The following is a 22,425-nucleotide window of genomic DNA, read 5'->3' on the forward strand; positions in this document are numbered from 1 at the left end:
AGCACCTCTTGTTTTTCTGCCGAGCGCATTTGGTGACCGCGTGGGGGAGTTTGGTGACTGCGTGGGGGAGTTTGGTGACTGCGTGGGGGAGTTTGGTGACTGCGTGGGGGGGTTTGGTGACCGCGTGGAGGAGTTTGGTGACCGCGTGGGGGGTTTGGTGACCGCGTGGGGAAGTTTGGTGACCGCGTGAGGGAGTTTGGTGACCGCGTGGGGGAGTTTGGTGACCGCGTGGGGGAGTTTGGTGACCGCGTGGGGGAGTTTGGTGACCGCGTGGGGGGGTTTGGTGACCGCGTGGGGGAGTTTGGTGACCGCGTGGGGGAGTTTGGTGACCGCGTGGGGGAGTTTGATGACCGCGTGGGGGGAGTTTGGTGACCGCGTGGGGAGGTTTGGTGACCGCGTGGGGGGGTTTGGTGACCGCGTGGGGGAGTATAAACCTATCCTAAGGGGATACACAGACACACAGCAGCAACCGTTTCAACCTGAGACCACATAGCGAACACACCACACACACAATGCAGGTGGCACCAGCCAGAGACCGTTGTTTGGTTAACGGTGTTTCTGTAGCCCTCATGAGATTGCAGAGTTTTCTAAGCAAATGGCCACTGGGTTGATGCAGATAATCATGGTATCATTCTGCCAGGTAGGTAGCAGACAGGCTGCTTTGTAGTTAACATTAAAATGAGAAGGTTTTTGGGAAAGCCTTTCCATCTACCGGCAGATGGTTATCATTAGCATCATCGCTAACGGCTACACTAAGTGTAGACTAGACATAAGAGCACCACAACACAGACAGGCATTCCCGAGCCCTTTCAGAAAGATGCAAGAAATTACTAATCAATGATTTTATTTGACCTTTATTTAACTAGGCAAGTCAGTTAAAGAACAAATTCTTATTTTCAATGACGGCCTAGGAACAGTGGGTTAAGTGGCTGTTCAGGGGCAGAACGACAGATTTGTACCTTGTCAACTCGGGGGGTTTGAACTTGCAACTAGTCCAACGCTCTAACCACTTAGGCTACCCTGCCGCCCCGCTACCCTGATGCATTTTCTTCATGTCTTGTGAGTCACAGGGGCAGTTTTTAAGGAATGTTCTAGTAAGTTCAATACATTTTTGGAGTATTGTTTAATTTGGGTTTAATGTCTGGATTCCACGCTTGGCGCAACGCAGATGTTTTTTTTCTAGGGCCCTATTTGTGTGTGTGTCTTAAAGGGTGTGTGGTGGTGTAACTGTCAGTGACTTCCTGTTCTCAGTGTAAGGTGAGACCTGAGAGATCAGGTGACTTCCTGATGTTGTGAGCTGTGTTGTCCACGTGTGACTGACCTCACGCGCTCTCCCTCTTATCTCTATCTAGGGTTGCAGCGGCGACAGCCAACAGGCACATGCAGGATGAGGAGGCGGAGCTGAAGCTCAGCTGACCCCACCCATTTAGTGTGACCTCCCTCCTACCTTCACCCATCCAGCCAGCCGGGCCCATGTTCTCTCCAGAGCAGGAAAATATCTCCCCCTCCTCCACCTCCTCCTCCAAAGTGCCGGTGAAATATGGAGAGCTCATGGTGCTGGGGTAAGGAGCCAACCACATAACACTTCACCACTTAGTAACTAACTCAGATGCTTATGGCTGTTCCCTCTATGTTGATGATACTCAGATACTTATGGTTGTTCCTCTATGTAGATCAAATCAAACTTTATTTGTTACATGCACGGAATACAAAAAGTGTAGACTTTACCATGAAATGCTTACTTCAAATTGAGTAGCTTGGATGAAAACGTGCCCAAATTAAGCTGCCTGTTACTCAGCCGTAAAAGCTAGAATATGCATATAATTAGTACATTTGGATATAAAACACTGAGGTTTCTAAAACTGTTTGAATGATGTCTGTGAGTATAACAGAACTCATATGGCAGGCAAAAAACTGAGAAAAAAATCCAACCAGGAAGTGGGAAATCTGAGGTTTGTAGTTTTTCAACTCAGCCCCCATTGAAGATACAGGGCGATTATTAGTTATGTTTCACTTCCCAAGGCTTCCACTACATGTCAACAGTATTTAGAAAGAGGATTCTACTCTAAAGGAAGGGCTCTTTGAGTGTGTGGTCTGGCAGAGTGTCACAGCCTCGGTCTGGCACGCTCACGTGAAAGGTAGCTACGTTCCACTTCATTTGTACAGACAAAGGAATTGTCCGATTGGAACATTAATGACGTTTTATGTTAAAAACATCCTAAAGATTGATTCCATACTTAGTTTGGCTTAGCATGTTTCTACGGGCTGTAACGGAACTTTTTTAACTTTTCGTCCGACGTTCGGCGCGACCTGAACGCGCTTTTGGATTTGTTTTCCAAACGCCCTAACAAAAGAAGATATTTGGACATAACTGATGGACATTATCGAACAAATCAAACATTTATGGTGGAACTGGGATTCCTGGGAGTGCATTCTGATGAAGATCGTCAAAGGTAAGTTAATATTTAAACTGCTATTTCTGAGTAATGTTGACTACCCAATATGGCGGGTATCTTTTTGGCTGCTTTGTTGTCTAAAGGCTGTACTCAGATGATTGCATGGTTTGCTTTCTGACACGGCGGTTGCATTAAGGAGAAGATTTCAAGCCCTGCCAAATCTGACGAGCGTCAGAGCCGGTGTAGTAGGATTCAATCTTAACCGGTCTAGGACACAGCTCCGCTAACGGAACCCCCCCCAACATTCCGCTGAAAAGGCAGCGCGGGAAATTCAAACTTATTTTTTTGAAATATTTAACTTTCACACATTAACAAGTCCAATACAGCAAATGAAAGATAAACATCTTGTTTAATCTACCCATCGTGTCCAATTTTAAAATATTTTACAGCGAAAACACAACATATATTTATGTTAGATCACCACCAAATCCAAAAAAACACAGCAATTTTTCCCAGCCAAAGATAGTCACAAAAGCAGAATTAGAGATAAAATGAATCACTAACCTTTGATAATCTTCATCAGATGACACTCATATGACAATCATGTTACACAATAAATTTATGTTTTGTTCAATAATATGCATATTTATATCCACAAATCTCGGTTTACATTGGCGCCATGTTCAGAAATGCCTCCAAAATATCCGGAGTAATTACAGAGAGTCACGTCATATAACAGAAATACTCATCATAAACTTTGACGAAAGATACATGTTTTACATATAATTAAAGATACACTGGTTCTTAATGCAACCGCTGTGTCAGATTTTTTTTTAAACGTTACGAAAAAAGCATACCATGCAATAATCTGAGACGGCACTCAGACGTAAATATATTTCTCCGCCATATTGGAGTCAACAGAAATACGAAATTACATCATAAATATTCCCTTACCTTTGATGATCTTTCATCAGAATGCAGTGCAAGGAATCCTAGTTCCACAATAAATCGTTGTTTTGTTCCATAATGTCCATTACTAGTGTCCAATTAGCTACTTTTGCTAGCACGTTTAGTTCACATGTCCAAAAGCTGGCGCTGGTCCAGGCAAACTCGGTCGAAAACTTCAAAAAGTTATATTCCATGTCGAATAAACTGGTCAAACTAAGTAGAGAATCAATCTTCAAGATGTTATTATCATATATATCCAATAACATTCCAACCGGAGCATTTGTTTTTGTCTACAGAGTAATGGAACGCAAGGCGATTATAATGACTACTGCGCGTAACCACGAACTGGCATTGTGCCAGGCCAGTGACTCAAATAGCTGCTATCCGGTCCCACATCACACTATAGGCTTCATTCCACGTTCTACTGACTGTTGACATCTAGTGGAAGGCGTAGGAAGTGTGAACAGATCCATATCTTATTTGGATGTGAATAGGCGATGAGTTGAAAATCAACCAGCCCCAGAATTTCCACTTCCTGTTTGGAAGTTTGCCTGCCCTATGACAGACATAATTCAAACAGTTTTAGAAACTTCAGTGTTTTCTATCCAATAGTAATAATAATATGCATATATTAGCATCTGGGACAGAGTAGGAGGCAGTTCACTATGGGCACGCAATTCATCCAAAGTGAAAATGCTGCCCCCTAACCCTAAAAGGTTAATCCTATATTGACGCTTCGCTTGTGTGATGGTTCATCTGAGGGCATAGCAGGATTTCTTAGAAGCGTCCAGATTACTGTCCTGCTCCTTGAAAGCAGCAGGTCTAGCCTTTAGCTTCGATGCAGATATTGCCTGTAATCCATGGCTTCTGGTTGGGATATGTACGTACGGTCACTGTGGAAACGATGTCGTCGATGCACTTATTGATGAAGCCGATGACTGAGGTGGTATATATTCCAGTCTGTGCAAGAAACTGGATGATACAAACTCAGATACTTATGGCTGTTCCTCTACGTTGATGATGACGTTGCTTCCTATTCTCTTCGAGGTGGTTATTGTGGGGGGGTTGTGTGTAAAAGCACATGCAGGCACGCAGGCATACACACACGTGTGTGTTTGTGTACCTGCGTATGTTTGTGTGTGCTGACTCACTGTTTGTTGTGTATTGTTGGTCCTGGTCTCCAGGCTGTTCAGGGAGATGATTATAACAGTAGTGTTGGTCTCCAGGTGGATGATTATAACAGTAGTGTTGGTCTCCAGGGAGATGATTATAACAGTAGTGTTGGTCTCCAGGTAGATGATTATAACAGTAATGTTGGTCTCCAGGGAGATGATTATAACAGTAGTGTTGGTCTCCAGGGAGATTATTATAACAGTAGTGGTGGTCCTGGTCTCCAATGGAAAACAGTGATGAGATATCAGCAGAGCTGGATCTCACACACTCATAGCTTAAACCTATCTTTAAATCTAGCCTTTGTACTCATGGGGACCTGGGAAATACTTTTGGGGATTTCCAGTACCCACAAAGATAGTAACACACACACACACACACACACACACACACACACACACACACACACACAATACAGGCATGTCTGTGAACTCACAGCAACTCCCCCTGCCTGCTCTAGGAACACTTCTTGCTTCCAAGATGGCATCCTATCCCCTTGTTTATCTCTCTCTCTCTGTTTGTCTCGTTCTGTCTCTCTCTTTAGGTACAATGGCTCTCTACCCAACGGTGATCGAGGTAGGAGGAAAAGCCGTTTCAGTCTGTCTAAGAGACCCAAGGCTAATGGGGTCAAACCCAGCACAGTGCACGCTGCCTGCACCGCACAGGCAGCTAAGGTAAGACACCCACACCCACACACACACACGCCCACACACACCTACACACACACCTACACACACACACACACACACACACACACACCCCTACCAGTATCTCTTGTTGTGATTTGTGTTTTGTCTTATATTTGTATTTTTAATTCCAGCACCCTGTCCCTGCAGGAGGCCTTTACCCTGTCCCTGCAGGAGGCCTTTTACCCTGTCCCTGCACGAGGCCTTTTACCCTGTCCCTGCAGGAGGCCTTTTACCCTGTCCCTGCAGGAGGCCTTTTACCCTGTCCCTGCAGGAGGCCTTTTACCCTGTCCCTGCAGGAGGCCTTTTACCCTGTCCCTGCAGGAGGCCTTTTACCCTGTCCCTGCAGGAGGCCTTTTACCCTGTCCCTGCAGGAGGCCTTTTACCCTGTCCCTGCAGGAGGCCTTTTACCCTGTCCCTGCAGGAGGCCTTTTACCCTGTCCCTGCAGGAGGCCTTTTACCCTGTCCCTGCAGGAGGCCTTTTACCCTGTCCCTGCAGGAGGCCTTTTACCCTGTCCCTGCAGGAGGCCTTTACCCTGTCCCTGCAGGAGGCCTTTTACCCTGTCCCTGCAGGAGGCCTTTACCCTGTCCTTGCAGGAGGCCTTTTACCCTGTCCTTGCAGGAGGCCTCTTACCCTGTCCCTGCAGGAGGCCTTTTACCCTGTCCCTGCAGGAGGCCTTTTACCCTGTCCTTGCAGGAGGCCTTTTACCCTGTCCCTGCAGGAGGCCTTTTACCCTGTTCCATCAGGAGGCCTTTTTACCCTGTCCTTGCAGGAGGCCTTTTACCCTGTCCCTGCAGGAGGCCTTTTACCCTGTTCCATCAGGAGGCCTTTTTACCCTGTCCCTGCAGGAGGCCTTTTACCCTGTCCTTGCAGGAGGCCTTTTACCCTGTCCCTGCAGGAGGCCTTTTACCCTGTCCCTGCAGGAGGCCTTTTTACCCTGTCCCTGCAGGAGGCCTTTTACCCTGTCCTTGCAGGAGGCCTTTTACCCTGTCCTTGCAGGAGGCCTTTCTCCCCTGTCCCTGCAGGAGGCCTTTTACCCTGTCCTTGCAGGAGGCCTTTCTCCCCTGTCCCTGCAGGAGGCCTTTTACCCTGTCCCTGCAGGAGGCCTTTTACCCTGTCCCTGCAGGAGGCCTTTTACCCTGTCCCTGCAGGAGGCCTTTTACCCTGTCCTTGCAGGAGGCCTTTTACCCTGTCCCTGCAGGAGGCCTTTTACCCTGTCCCTGCAGGAGGCCTTTTACCCTGTCCCTGCAGGAGGCCTTTTACCCTGTCCCTGCAGGAGGCCTTTTACCCTGTCCCTGCAGGAGGCCTTTTACCCTGTCCTTGCAGGAGGCCTTTTACCCTGTCCCTGCAGGAGGCCTTTTACCCTGTCCTTGCAGGAGGCCTTTTACCCTGTCCCTGCAGGAGGCCTTTCTCCCCTGTCCCTGCAGGAGGCCTTTTACCCTGTCCCTGCAGGAGGCCTTTCTCCCCTGTCCCTGCAGGAGGCCTTTCTCCCCTGTCCCTGCAGGAGGCCTTTTACCCTGTCCCTGCAGGAGGCCTTTTATCCTGTCCCTGCAGGAGGCCTTTTACCCTGTCCCTGCAGGAGGCCTTTTGTCCTTTTGGTAGGCCGTTGTTGTAAATAAGATTTTTTTCTTAACTGACTTGACTAGTTAAAAAAGGTAAAAAATAAAATTGTAATTCAATTAAAAACCTACACACAACACCATAACACTGCTGCCTTGGTTAACAGTGGAAGTATGTGAACCATGCCTTTACAAACACACGGGACACACTGGCTGTTTACGGCAGAGTTAAGTGTGAACTGTCCAATGAAGGGCGGCAGAGACATGTCCTACAAAGTGTGTGTCCTTGGAAACACATGTCTGTTTCCATCCTCTTAATTAAGTCTTTAACCAGGCCTGTTAAACCACGAAGCTGGGATTGTTGGGGACCATTTGGATTAGTGATTGAGAGGTGTGTGTGTGTGTGTGTGTGTGTGTGTGTGTGTGTGTGTGTGTGTGTGTGTGTGTGTGTGTGAGGGGGAGACGTTTAGAACGCTACTTAGCAGATAGAAATATAACACAAAGTGCTGATGACAGAACCTTCTCTGTTCAACATTTCTATACTGAACGTTCCTCTTTTCTCCATTCCTCCCCCATCTTTCCCTGTCTCCGTCCCCCCCTATCCCGTCCTCCCTCCCCACTCTCCCGTCCTCCCTCCCTGCCCTCTCCAGGCTATCAGCAACAAGGACCAACACAGCATCTCCTACACGTTATCCAGAGGTCAGACGGTGGTGGTGGAATATACTCATGATAACAACACAGACATGTTCCAGGTAACTACAAACTCATCCTTCTGTGGGCCCAGTTGCAGAAAACATCCTTAAGGACATTTTCTCTTAAACTTTCCTTCACTTTTAAGTCAGTTAAACAAAAAAAAACATTTTAAGGCAAATTTTCCCTCTTAAATGAAGTGAAAAAGTTTTGGTTGTCTGTGAGGTCTCTTTTTAAGTGCTTCATTCAGTATGGATATCAATGTTAACAGCGTTTTGTGGAGGTGACTGTTGCTTTCATTTGCCCACCAGCAGATTTGCAACTTAGTAGTGTTTCTGTGTTTCTATCAGTTAAATTAGCCTACCTTTAAAAGCATAGATATATATATTATAGTCGTATCAAGTGTAGGGTGTTATTTAGTCTGGATCATCAGGGTAAAGCGCATCTGGAACGTTCTGTCTTCTGGGCTCCTTTCTGTTTTAAACAATAAGCCTGACCCCAGATCATCCCATGTTGGAGAGGGGATGGGGGGGGAACCTGTTAGGGCCGATCTGAGATTTTTACACTGCTTTGGTGCTCTTCACTCTTTCTACATTGTTCTGTTGCTTTATGTTAATAACTACCATGTATTTTGAACATTTAGGCAGTTAGGTAAAAGGGGCTTTTGGCATGTCGCCGTGCTGTGAGACTCTGGTGCTGCGGTCCAGTTTTAAATATGCTAAACCATCAACGATAGCTGTCACACATCGATAGACGATAAAATCTTAGTCACCCAACCCTAATGTAGTGCACATCGTTTAACCAGGGGCCATAGGGCTCTGTAATGCACCCTATTCCCTAAGTAGTGCACTTCTTTTAACCAGGGCCCATAGGGCTCTGTAGTGCACCCTATTCCCTAAGTAGTGCACTTCTTTTGACCAGGGCCCATAGGGCTCTGTAGTGCACCCTATTCCCTAAGTAGTGCACTTATTTTGACCAGGGCCCATAGGGCTCTGTAGTGCACCCTATTCCCTAAGTAGTGCACTTCTTTTGACCAGGGCCCTAGTTGTAGTGCACCTAGTTCCTTATATCCCCCTGGACCTCCAAGACAGTTCCACTGTGTTTTTGTCATTGTTTCCCTCTAATCAGGGACTGGTTTAGACCTGGGACACCAGGTGGGTGATTCCCCTCTAACCAGGGACTGATTTAGACCTGGGACACCAAGTGGGTGATTCCCCTCTAATCAGGGACTGGTTTAGACCTGGGACACCAGGTGGGTGATTCCCCTCTAATGAGGGACTGGTTTAGACCTGGGACACCAGGTGGGTGATTCCCCTCTAATCAGGGACTGGTTTAGACCTGGGACACCAGGTGGGTGATTCCCCTCTAATCAGGGACTGGTTTAGACCTGGGACACCAGGTGGGTGATTCCCCTCTAATGAGGGACTGGTTTAGACCTGGGACACCAGGTGGGTGATTCCCCTCTAATCAGGGACTTATTTAGACCTGGGACACCAGGTGGGTGATTCCCCTCTAATCAGGGACTGGTTTAGACCTGGGACACCAGGTGGGTGATATTAATGATCAGGTAGAACAGAAAGGCTCCGGACCTCGTAGGGTCAGAGTTGAATATCCCTGCCCTGTATAGTGCACTTCTTTCAACCAGGGGCCATAGGACTATTAGGGAATAGGGCGCCATTTGGGACCTATCCATATTCTTATATATTTATGTGAATGTATTTGCTTGTGTTTGTACTTTCAAATGTGTTGTGTGTTGACTAGTTACAGTATGAAGTTAGTAAGTATTGTCTGAGTCAGAATGACCCATAGGGCAGGAGCCTGTTTCTGTGAGGCAGTCTGAAGTATAAGTAAACCCCCTTGATAAGACATGAGTTATGAGCAGAAATAACATATTACCTGTTTTGAATGGAATTAGATTTAAATCTACCTGTGCAGTCAATGTCTCTAAACACATTTACGTCCTCTGTCTTTCTCTCTCCCCATTTCTCTCCCTCTCTCTGTCTGTCTCCCAAAGTCAACCTACTTGTAACATACTGTCTTTTCTCTCCCTCTCTCTGTCTGTCTCCCACATAAAGTCAACCTACTTGTAACATATTGTCTTTTCTCTCCCACCTTTCCCCTCCCTCCTCCTGTCAGATTGGTCGTTCCACAGAGAGCCCTATAGACTTTGTGGTAACCGACACGGTGGCAGGGAGCCAGAGTAACTCAGACACCCAGTCAGTCCAGAGCACCATCTCTCGCTTCGCCGTGTCATGTGTCAGAGGACGCCCCCCTACACCGCACGCATCTACGCTGCCGGCTTCGACAGCTCCAAGAACATCTTCCTAGGGGTGAGTGGGTCGGGGGGAGGTGTGTGTGGGATGGGGAGGGGAGGTGTGTGTGGGATGGGGGAGGAGAGGTAGGTGTGTGTGGGATGGTGGGAGGGGAGGTGTGTGTGTGGGATGGTGGGAGGGGAGGTGTGTGTGTGGGATGGTGGGAGGGGAGGTGTGTGTGTGGGATGGTGGGAGGGGAGGTGTGTGTGGGATGGGGGGAGGGGAGGTGTGTGTGGGATGGTGGGAGGGGAGGTGTGTGTGGGATGGTGGGAGGGGAGGTGTGTGTGGGATGGTGGGAGGGGAGGTGTGTGTGGGATGGGGGGAGGGGAGGTGTGTGTGGGATGGGGGGAGGGGAGGTGTGTGTGGGACGGAGGGAGGGCAGGTGTGTGTCACTAAAATGAAAATGGGGGGGATTTTCCCCTCCCTCTTTGATCTGTTAAAATGTTCAGAAAGGTCCATGCATACCACACAGTACAGTAAATCTTGACACTAAATTAACAATTTACTTTCTATTTCCCCCTCCCCCCCTGTCCCCCGCCCCCGTCAGGAGAAGGCGGCTAAATGGAAGACGTGTGACGGTCAGATGGACGGGCTGACCACCAACGGTGTGCTGGTGATGCACCCTCGCCACGGCTTCACGGAGGACTCCAAACCGGGCGTCTGGAGAGAGATCTCTGTCTGCGGTAACGTCTTCACCCTCCGAGAGACCCGCTCCGCTCAGCAGCGGGGCAAGATGGTGAGACACACACACACACACACAGGGCAAGATGGGGAGAGACACACACACAGGGCAAGATGGGGAGAGACACACACACACACACAGGGCAAGATGGGGAGAGACACACACACACACACACACACACACAGGGCAAGATGGTGAGAGACACACACACAGGGCAAGATGGTGAGAGACACACACACACACACACACACACACATGCCAAGATGGTGAGAGACACACACACACACAGGGCAAGATGGTGAGAGACACACACACACACAGGGCAAGATTGTGAGAGACACACACACACACACAGGGCAAGATTGTGAGAGACACACACACACACACAGGGCAAGATGGTGAGAGACACACACACACACAGGGCAAGATGGTGAGAGACACACACACACACAGGGCAAGATGGTGAGAGACACACACACACACAGGGCAAGATGGTGAGAGACACACACACACAGGGCAAGATGGTGAGAGACACACACACACAGGGCAAGATGGTGAGAGACACACACACACAGGGCAAGATGGTGAGAGACACACACACACACACACATGGCAAGATGGTTAGAGACACACACACACACACACACAGGGCAATATGGTGAGAGACACACACACACAGGGCAAGATTGTAAGAGACACACACACACACACACACACAGGGCAAGATGGTGAGAGACACACACACACAGGGCAAGATTGTGAGAGACACACACACACACACAGGGCAAGATTGTGAGACACACACACACACACAGGGCAAGATTGTGAGAGACACACACACACACAGGGCAAGATGGTGAGAGACACACACACACACAGGGCAAGATGGTGAGAGACACACACACACACACACGGCAAGATTGTGAGAGACACACACACACACACACAGGGCAAGATTGTGAGAGACACACACACACAGGGCAAGATGGTGTGAGACACACACACACAGGGCAAGATGGTGAGAGACAAACACACACAGGGCAAGATGGTGAGAGACACACACACACAGGGCAAGATGGTGAGAGACACACACACAGGGCAAGATTGTGAGAGACACACACACACACACACACAGGGCAAGATGGTGAGAGACACACACACACAGGGCAAGATGGTGAGAGACACACACACACACAGGGCAAGATGGTGAGAGACACACACACAGGGCAAGATGGTGAGAGACACACACACACAGGGCAAGATGGTGAGAGACACACACACACGGCAAGATGGTGAGAGACACACACACACACACAGGGCAAGATGGTGAGAGACACACACACACACAGGGCAAGATGGTGAGAGACACACACACACACACACAGGGCAATATGGTGAGAGACACACACACACAGGGCAAGATTGTGAGAGACACACACACACACACACACAGGGCAAGATGGTGAGAGACACACACACACACACACAGGGCAAGATGGTGAGAGACACACACACACACACAGGGCAAGATGGTGAGAGACACACACACACAGGGCAAGATGGTGAGAGACACACACACACACAGGGCAAGATGGTGAGACACACACACACACAGGGCAAGATGGTGAGAGACACACACACACACAGGGCAAGATGGAGAGGGGTAACGTGAAAACACATTCTACTCTGAAGAGAGAGGGATAGAGAGAGAATGAGAGAGAGAGAGAGATATGATTCCACAAGCGTTTTTTTTCACTACTTGTTAGCAATTCCAAATGGCAGCACAGGTCTTTATCAAGCATCATCCCACCTCTCCTCTTTCACCTCTCTTCCTCTCATCCCTCTCCTTCTCTCATCCCTCTCCCTCTCTCATCCCTCTCCTTCTCTCATCCCTCTCCTTCTCTCATCCCTCTCCTTCTCTCATCCCTCTCCTTCTCTCATCCCTCTCTTCATGTCTCCCGATGCAGCAACAAATGAACGACTACATTATGTGGAGCTTTTAAACGTGAAGAGTTAACCATGTCTGCTCCAGCATTAAAGAACCCACTTCCTATTTCACAGCTGATTGGCTGTTTTAGATACTGGGCGGGCACCAATAGAAACATCTTCATATTTATCTGTCTCAAAAGGAAATCTAAAAAGGCATTAAATTAGATTTGTGTCCTTTTCTGATCTACACAACCTATTTTTCCAAATGAATAAAAATGAAGATGTATTGATTGTGTGTCTTCACAGCCCAGACTTCTTACTTGGTGGAAGCATCCTTTGACAGTCGTTACAGCTGTGAATTAGACACAAAGCAACGCGGCAGAAAGAGAGAAATGTAGCTCCGGTCTTGTAGTTTTGAACGGGTTTGGGCTAGAGACGAGCGGTTTCCTGCACTGTAAAGGTGCAACCACGGAGACACAACCATGCTCTGTGTGTTTCTATGACAGTGGCTCTGGTATAGCTAAGCCCAGAGCCATACGGTACCAGGGGCTCTGGTATAGCTAAGCCCAGAGCCATACAGGACCAGAGGCTCTGGTATAGCTAAGCCCAGAGCCATACGGTACCAGAGGCTCTGGTATAGCTAAGCCCAGAGCCATACAGGACCAGGGGCTCTGGTATAGCTAAGCCCAGAGCCATACGGTTCCAGAGGCTCTGGTGTTGCTAAGCCCAGAGCCATACAGGACCAGGGGCTCTGGTATAGCTAAGCCCAGAGCCATACAGGACCAGGGGCTCTGGTATAGCTAAGCCCAGAGCCATACAGTACCAGAGGCTCTGGTATAGCTAAGCCCAAAACCATATATTAAGAAATAAATGACTCTGGCTAAGTCACATCAGACAAAGTCAAATTATACAAATGACTTTTGCTCCTGATGCTCACCTCTCAAATGTAACATCAGCCTGAGAACACTGGACCTAAAACAGCCACACAGATATTTTTTACACCTTTATTTAAATAGGCAAGTCAGTTAAGAACAAATTCTTATTTTCAATGATGGCCTAGGAACAGTGGATTAACTGCCTGTTCAGGGGCAGAACGACAGATTTGTACCTTGTTAGCTCAGGGATTTGAACTTGCAACCTTCCGGTTACTAGTCCAACGCTCTAACCACTAGGCTACCCTGCCGTCCCTACACTCTAACCACTAGGCTACCTGCCGTCCCTACACTCTAACCACTAGGCTACCTGCCGTCCCTACACTCTAACCACTAGGCTACCCTGCCGTCCCTACACTCTAACCACTAGGCCACCCTGCCGTCCCTACACTCTAACCACTAGGCTACCCTGCCGTCCCTACACTCTAACCACTAGGCCACCCTGCCGTCCCTACACTCTAACCACTAGGCTACCCTGCCGCCCCTACACTCTAACCACTAGGCTACCCTGCCGTCCATACACTCTAACCACTAGGCTACCTGCCGTCCCTACACTCTAACCACTAGGCTACCTGCCGTCCCTACACTCTAACCACTAGGCTACCCTGCCGTCCCTACACTCTAACCACTAGGCTACCTGCCGTCCCTACACTCTAACCACTAGGCTACCCTGCCGCCCCTACACTCTAACCACTAGGTTACCTGCCGTCCCTACACTCTAACCACTAGGCTACCTGCCGTCCCTACACTCTAACCACTAGGCTACCCTGCCGTCCCTACACTCTAACCACTAGGCTACCCTGCCGCCCCCTAACTAAGTGACGTTTAATGTTTTACCTGAACGCCACTAGTGCTCCCAAGTCAAAAGTCCACTGGTCACGTTAATAAGTGTTTAAAAAATCAAGTTTCCCAGTGTAGACTTCCTCAAGGCCTCGGCCCACCGGTTGGGAACCACGGATCTACAGAATGCCACAGGAAAATGACCTCTTGTATAAAGTAGTGTACTCCCTCACCTTCCCTGTACCCTCCTGTATAATGTAATGCAGTCACCTACCTTCCCTGTACCCTCCTGTATAATGTAATGCAGTCACCTACCTTCCCTGTTCCCTCCTGTATAATGTAATGCAGTCACCTACCTTCCCTGTTCCCTCCTGTATAATGTAATGCAGTCACCTACCTTCCCTGTACCCTCCTGTATAAAGTAGTGCAGTCACCTACCTTCCCTGTTCCCTCCTGTATAAAGTAGTGCAGTCACCTACCTTCCCTGTTCCCTCCTGTATAAAGTAGTGCAGTCACCTACCTTCCCTGTTCCCTCCTGTATAAAGTAGTGCAGTCACCTACCTTCCCTGTACCCTCCTGTATAAAGTAATGCAGTCACCTACCTTCCCTGTTCCCTCCTGTATAAAGTAATGCAGTCACCTACCTTCCCTGTTCCCTCCTGTATAATGTAGTGCAGTCACCTACCTTCCCTGTTCCCTCCTGTATAAAGTAATGCAGTCACCTACCTTCCCTATTCCCTCCTGTATAATGTAGTGCAGTCACCTACCTTCCCTGTTCCCTCCTGTATAAAGTAATGCAGTCACCTACCTTCCCTATTACCTCCTGTATAAAGTAATGCAGTCACCTACCTTCCCTGTTCCCTCCTGTATAAAGTAATGCAGTCACCTACCTTCCCTGTTCCCTCCTGTATAATGTAGTGCAGTCACCTACCTTCCCTGTACCCTCCTGTATAAAGTAATGCAGTCACCTACCTTCCCTATTACCTCCTGTATAAAGTAATGCAGTCACCTACCTTCCCTGTACCCTCCTGTATAAAGTAGTGCAGTCACCTACCTTCCCTGTTCCCTCCTGTATAAAGTAGTGCAGTCACCTACCTTCCCTATTCCCTCCTGTATAAAGTAGTGCAGTCACCTACCTTCCCTATTACCTCCTGTATAAAGTAATGCAGTCACCTACCTTCCCTGTACCCTCCTGTATAAAGTAGTGCAGTCACCTACCTTCCCTGTTCCCTCCTGTATAATGTAATGCAGTCACCTACCTTCCCTGTACCCTCCTGTATAAAGTAGTGCAGTCACCTACCTTCCCTGTTCCCTCCTGTATAAAGTAGTGCAGTCACCTACCTGCCCTGTTCCCTCCTGTATAAAGTAGTGCAGTCACCTACCTTCCCTGTTCCCTCCTGTATAAAGTAATGCAGTCACCTACCTTCCCTATTACCTCCTGTATAAAGTAATGCAGTCACCTACCTTCCCTGTACCCTCCTGTATAATGTAATGCAGTCACCTACCTTCCCTGTACCCTCCTGTATAAAGTAGTGCAGTCACCTACCTTCCCTGTTCCCTCCTGTATAAAGTAGTGCAGTCACCTACCTTCCCTGTTCCCTCCTGTATAAAGTAGTGCAGTCACCTACCTGCCCTGTTCCCTCCTGTATAAAGTAGTGCAGTCACCTACCTTCCCTGTACCCTCCTGTATAAAGTAATGCAGTCACCTACCTTCCCTGTTCCCTCCTGTATAAAGTAATGCAGTCACCTACCTTCCCTGTTCCCTCCTGTATAATGTAGTGCAGTCACCTACCTTCCCTGTTCCCTCCTGTATAAAGTAATGCAGTCACCTACCTTCCCTATTCCCTCCTGTATAATGTAGTGCAGTCACCTACCTTCCCTGTTCCCTCCTGTATAAAGTAATGCAGTCACCTACCTTCCCTATTACCTCCTGTATAAAGTAATGCAGTCACCTACCTTCCCTGTTCCCTCCTGTATAAAGTAATGCAGTCACCTACCTTCCCTGTTCCCTCCTGTATAATGTAGTGCAGTCACCTACCTTCCCTGTTCCCTCCTGTATAAAGTAATGCAGTCACCTACCTTCCCTATTACCTCCTGTATAAAGTAATGCAGTCACCTACCTTCCCTGTACCCTCCTGTATAAAGTAGTGCAGTCACCTACCTTCCCTGTTCCCTCCTGTATAAAGTAGTGCAGTCACCTACCTTCCCTATTCCCTCCTGTATAAAGTAGTGCAGTCACCTACCTTCCCTATTACCTCCTGTATAAAGTAATGCAGTCACCTACCTTCCCTGTACCCTCCTGTATAAAGTAGTGCAGTCACCTACCTTCCCTGTTCCCTCCTGTATAATGTAATGCAGTCACCTACCTTCCCTGTACCCTCCTGTATAAAGTAGTGCAGTCACCTACCTTCCCTGTTCCCTCCTGTATAAAGTAGTGCAGTCACCTACCTGCCCTGTTCCCTCCTGTATAAAGTAGTGCAGTCACCTACCTTCCCTGTTCCCTCCTGTATAAAGTAATGCAGTCACCTACCTTCCCTATTACCTCCTGTATAAAGTAATGCAGTCACCTACCTTCCCTGTACCCTCCTGTATAATGTAATGCAGTCACCTACCTTCCCTGTACCCTCCTGTATAAAGTAGTGCAGTCACCTACCTTCCCTGTTCCCTCCTGTATAAAGTAGTGCAGTCACCTACCTGCCCTGTTCCCTCCTGTATAAAGTAGTGCAGTCACCTACCTGCCCTGTTCCCTCCTGTATAAAGTAGTGCAGTCACCTACCTTCCCTGTTCCCTCCTGTATAAAGTAGTGCAGTCACCTACCTTCCCTGTTCCCTCCTGTATAAAGTAGTGCAGTCACCTACCTTCCCTGTTCCCTCCTGTATAAAGTAGTGCAGTCACCTACCTTCCCTGTTCCCTCCTGTATAAAGTAGTGCAGTCACCTACCTTCCCTGTTCCCTCCTGTATAAAGTAGTGCAGTCACCTACCTTCCCTGTTCCCTCCTGTATAAAGTAGTGCAGTCACATGAATAAATAGACCTCCACACAGCTGCAGGGTGCAGTAATGTCATGGGGAGGAAGAACAATACCACACTTCATCATTTATCCTGAATTTAAAGGTGCAATCTGCAGCTTAAACAAAACCCAAGTGTCACCCGTTAATGATGTGGTAAACAGCCGAGGGAGGGGCTGGAGAAATGGAACCACTCATGTTCACAGACAGAGTTATGGATACGAGGACTGACAATCCATGATGTCCAACGTATAGTTTTAACCATGTTTTGAGGCTATACAGTGTTTGTTTACATTTACGTTGTTTACAAACAGCGAAGGATAACAAGCTTATATTTGGAATTCTGATGAGGTACGACAGTTGAACTAAGCTAATTAGGCACTTTATAGGTTATATTATTCAAGATTCAATGGGTATTATATAAAACTAAAATATGATACTGTACGTACAGTTTTGGACAATCACAGATTGTTCCTTTTTAATCTGCAACTTTCAGCTCCAAATGAAGAAGCCTGGTAAGCCTTAGCAAGACCCCTTTTACTGGTCAAAACATTTATTTAAGGAAAAAGGCAAACTTAGGACAATAACATGTTTAGGCCTTTGTCTTCTCCTTGACATGTCTTTAGGTTTAGTGTGAATGTCAGTGATTTGAGGCTGTAGCCTATGGCAGTATACCCAGCCTGTAGTTGATTTGAGGCTGTAGTCTATGGCAGTATACCCAGCCTGTAGTTGATTTGAGGCTGTAGCCTATGGCAGTATACTCAGCCTGTAGTTGATTTGAGGCTGTAACCTATGGCAGTATACCCAGCCTGTAGTTGATTTGAGGCTGTAGCCTATGGCAGTATACCCAGCCTGTAGTTGATTTTGAGGCTGTAGCCTATGGCCCAGCCTGTAGTTGATTTGAGGCTGTAGCCTATGGCAGTATACCCAGCCTGTAGTTGATTTGAGGCTGTAGCCTATGGCAGTATACCCAGCCTGTAGTTGATTTGAGGCTGTAGCCTATGGCAGTATACCCAGCCTGTAGTTGATTTTGAAGCTGTAGCCTATGGCCCCGCCTGTAGTTGATTTGAGGCTGTAGCCTATGGCAGTATACCCAGCCTGTAGTTGATTTGAGGCTGTAGCCTATGGCAGTATACCCAGCCTGTAGTTGATTTGAGGCTGTAGCCTATGGCAGTATACCCAGCCTGTAGTTGATTTGAGGCTGTAGCCTATGGCAGTATACCCAGCCTGTAGTTGTACATTTAGATAGTAGTATTTACAGGATATATGACAGCATGTGTCTGTGTTAAATGGGATGTGACTGGTTCTGTGTGTGTGTCCGTCGGTCGGTCAGTAGAGGACTCTGTCCACCAGGCAGGTGACTGGGGAAAACAGAAGAGGTCAACACTGCAGCATAGTGTCCTACAGTATGCCCTTCACACACATGCACAGACCATCCACACAGATATGCACATGCAGACATGTTCACACACACATACACACACACACACCACCAGAACCCAGTGCCAGTGGGCCTGTTTGTCCTTCCCCAGTCTGAGTGTTCAGGGTTGAAGTGATTGTAATTAAGGATAGACCCATAGGAGAACACACTCACACCCTCACACCCTCCCCAGGGCCTGGAGTCCTTACAGTATGTGTTGATAAAAGTCTGCCTTGATTTATAATGAGAGTGTGACATGATTAATGTGTGTGTGTGCAGGAGATGCCAGTACTAGTGTACGTTTGAGACAGGATGTGAGTTTGGTGACGTGTAAGGGACAGGATGTGAGTTGGGTGTAGTGTCGTGTAAGAGACGGGATGTGAGTTGGGTGTAGTGTCGTGTAAGAGACGGGATGTGAGTTGGGTGTAGTGTCGTGTAAGAGACAGGATGTGAGTTGGGTGTCGTGTAAGAGACAGGATGTGAGTTGGGTGTCGTGTAAGAGACAGGATGTGAGTTGGGTGTCGTGTCGTGTTTGAGACAGGATGTGAGTTGGCTGTGTTTGAGACAGGATCTGAGTTGTGTGTGTGTGTGTGTGTATGTGTCAGTAATGTGTACCAGCTCTCCAACCTCCATACAGAGATGTGGAGAACAGATGGGCTAGCCTGCCATCTACAGGGCTATACGAGACACTACACCCCTTCAACACTGTGCTCCTTAAAAGTACTCAGAGATGCACAAAGTAAACAGCAATATTGTCCGGTCCATTTCCTCAACAACTAAGAGTGTTGAAGCGCGCGGCTAAACTTCTCCGCTGTTTTGGTCCCGTAGCTCACACCTTGTAGCAGCGTGAAGAGCACCTGTGTACATGCACAGATACTCAGTGTGACTGAGAGAGTGAAGTCATGCACAGATAGTGTGTGTGACTGAGAGAGTGGAGTCATGCACAGATACTCAGTGTGACAGAGAGTGAAGTCATGCACAGATACTCAGTGTGACAGAGAGTGGAGTCATGCACAGATACTCAGTGTGACTGAGAGAGTGGAGTCATGCACAAGATACTCAGTGAGTCTGTTTACTTTTTGTTACAGTGTAATCATCTGAACATTTTGAAAGTAGGTTTAATGTGTGATGTTACTTTAACGCCAGTTCTGATGAAATGACGCGTATTGTTGTGTATATTGTTGCGTGTTTTGAAGATTGTCCCCTCTCCCCTCAGGTAGAGGCAGAGAGCCAGGAGCTGGTGGATGGCTCTCTGATAGACCTGTGTGGAGCCACGCTCCTGTGGCGCACGGCCGAGGGCCTGAGCCGCACCCCCACCATCAAACACCTGGAGGCGCTACGTCAGGAAATCAACGCAGCCCGGCCCCAGTGTCCCGTCGGCTTCAACACCCTGGCCTTCCCCTCCATGAGACGCAAGGCAAGTTCCCTCCCTAATACAATGACAATACAATAGAAAATATGCCCCCCCCCCCCCCATCCCCCCCAGACCAGTTGTAGAGAAGGCAGCAGGGGGTTTCAGTAGAGAAAGACCAGTTGTAGAGAAGGCAGCAGGGGGTTTCTGTAGGGAAAGACCAGTTGTAGAGAAGGCAGCAGGGGGTTTCAGTAGAGAAAGACCAGTTGTAGAGAAGGCAGCAGGGGGTTTCTGTAGGGAAAGACCAGTTGTAGAGAAGGCAGCAGGGGGTTTCAGTAGAGAAAGACCAGTTGTAGAGCAGAGAAGCAGGGGGTTTCTGTAGGGAAAGACCAGTTGTAGAGAAGGCAGCAGGGGGTTTCTGTAGGGAAAGACCAGTTGTAGAGAAGGCAGCAGGGGGTTTCAGTAGAGAAAGACCCGTTGTAGAGAAGGCAGCAGGGGGTTTCAGTAGAGAAAGACCCGTTGTAGAGAAGGCAGCAGGGGGTTTCAGTAGAGAAAGACCAGTTGTAGAGAAGGCAGCAGGGGGTTTCAGTAGAGAAAGACCAGTTGTAGAGAAGGCAGCATGGGGTTTCTGTTCTATATGTTTTCTGATGTATCCAGGTGTTCTTGTTGTTGCTGTGTGTGTTGCTGGTGACTACTCCATTCTCCCCTTATGGGATTACTTACAATGTATCTCATCTACTGTAGGACACCCCAGATGAGAAGCAGCCATGGGTCTATCTCCAGTGTGGCCACGTCCATGGTTACCACAACTGGGGAAGCCACCGGGACAGAGACCGGCTGGACCGGGACAGAGACAGGCTGGACCGGGACAGAGACAGGCTGGACCGGGACCAGGAGGAGAGGGAGCAGGGCTGGAGCAGGGAGTGTCCTATGTGTCGAGCCACTGGGCCGTACGTTCCCCTCTGGTTGGGCTGCGAGGCAAGCTTCTATCTGGACACGGCTCCGCCCACCCACGCCTTCTCACCGTGTGGTCACGTGTGTTCCGAGAAGACGGCTGTGTTCTGGAGTCAGATCCCGCTGCCGCACGGAACACACACCTTCCACGCCTCCTGTCCCTTCTGCGCCCAGCAACTGAGTGGCGAGCAGGGATACGTTAGACTCATCTTCCAGGGCCCTCTCGACTAGGGGGACTATTTGTCCTTCGTCGGAACTACTTTCCTTTTTGGTCGCAAAGGAACAACGCTTAGAACCTCCAACTGCCTGGGATTTTGGGGCGGGGGGGGGGGGGGATTTTCTGGAATGTTCTCTCCGTTTCTGTTTGTCTCTGTGTGTTTTTAAGTGACCTTTTCTATTTTTGATTTTTATTGGGAATGAAAACAAAGAGTTCTATATTTTCATGTGAAACAAGAAGAGAAAGAAAGCAACACTACTGGGTGATATCATTTAGTTTTCTGAAAGAACTGTAAACTGTATTTATCTATTATACTAACATATGACCACACATGGGTTTATTCTCCTTTAGTGTTGCGATATTCATCCGCGTACATCTTTAAGACTTCAAGTCCTTTATTTCTGCCCAGACTTCATAGTAACTCAACCAGAAAATGAAGATAAAGCTACATTAGTTATCCTCCTTTACTCTTCTTGGTCAATGTGCTTCACTTCAATACTCTTTTTAACATTTTTATTGTGCTATTAGACTATAATAATCGCAGATCTCAAGTTCAAGGGTCGTATTCACTGGAAGCTGAACGGAAGCAAACAGGAAGGGGCCTACCTCCATTGGTCTAATGAGAAACGTTTGTTTTCAGTTACAAAACGTTTTGCTACGGTATGCAGTAATGAGTACGACCCAAGGTGTGTTTTGGGGGTTCAGTTCTGTGTATAGTGGTATGCGTCGTGCCCCCCCCCCCCACCCATACATCATGGATCTATTGAGTATCCATGACAACGTCCTGTCGTATTGAAACCTCTGTGTTGTCTGTCTGATGGGGAGTTCTGGCTGTGTGTAAGGGGGTGAAGTTTCCCCTAAGTACAGAACTAGGAGCTGCTTCTCCTCCCCCAATCCTAACCTTAACCATTAGTGGGGAAAATGTGAAGCTGACTTAAGATCAGCATCTAGGGGCAACTCCACCCAACACTGTGTTATAACTGTTCATTTTTTCCCACAAGGCATTGCCATGACCTTTCACATTTTCTGAAGGTCTTCTCCCTTCAAAGCACAGGAGTAGAAACCAACAAGCCCAAACTGATGTGATGTAGTCATTGGAGAGGTGTGTGTGTGAGCAAATTGTTGTGCTTCCGCATTCATGAGTTAGAGCCTCTGTGTATGTTCTGATACTCTGCTCTGATTGGTTAGATAGATTGACAGCTATGTGATTGCTGTCTGTAGTTTTGATTGAGTGTTGAACACACACACTGTTGCCTGTGTAAAGTAAAGACAGGTCATGTTGAATGTCATTCTCTTCTTAAGCATCTAGACGTCACGATAATTCTGAATGAAACAGTATTTATAGGGACAAAATACCTCAGTGTAAAAAGTAGTCCTGAACTTCAACCTTCAG

At 48.0% G+C, this 22,425-nt stretch overlaps 1 pseudogene; it reads left to right on the forward strand.

The window, feature by feature from the left end:
- Positions 1-21,134, forward strand: part of LOC139381788 (E3 ubiquitin-protein ligase pellino homolog 1-like) — a 44,397-nt pseudogene extending 23,263 nt beyond the window's left edge.
- The last annotated feature ends 1,291 nt before the right edge of the window (positions 21,135-22,425 follow it).

Source organism: Oncorhynchus clarkii, chromosome 23 (genome assembly GCF_045791955.1).
Source record: "Oncorhynchus clarkii lewisi isolate Uvic-CL-2024 chromosome 23, UVic_Ocla_1.0, whole genome shotgun sequence".
Taxonomy (NCBI): domain Eukaryota; kingdom Metazoa; phylum Chordata; class Actinopteri; order Salmoniformes; family Salmonidae; genus Oncorhynchus; species Oncorhynchus clarkii.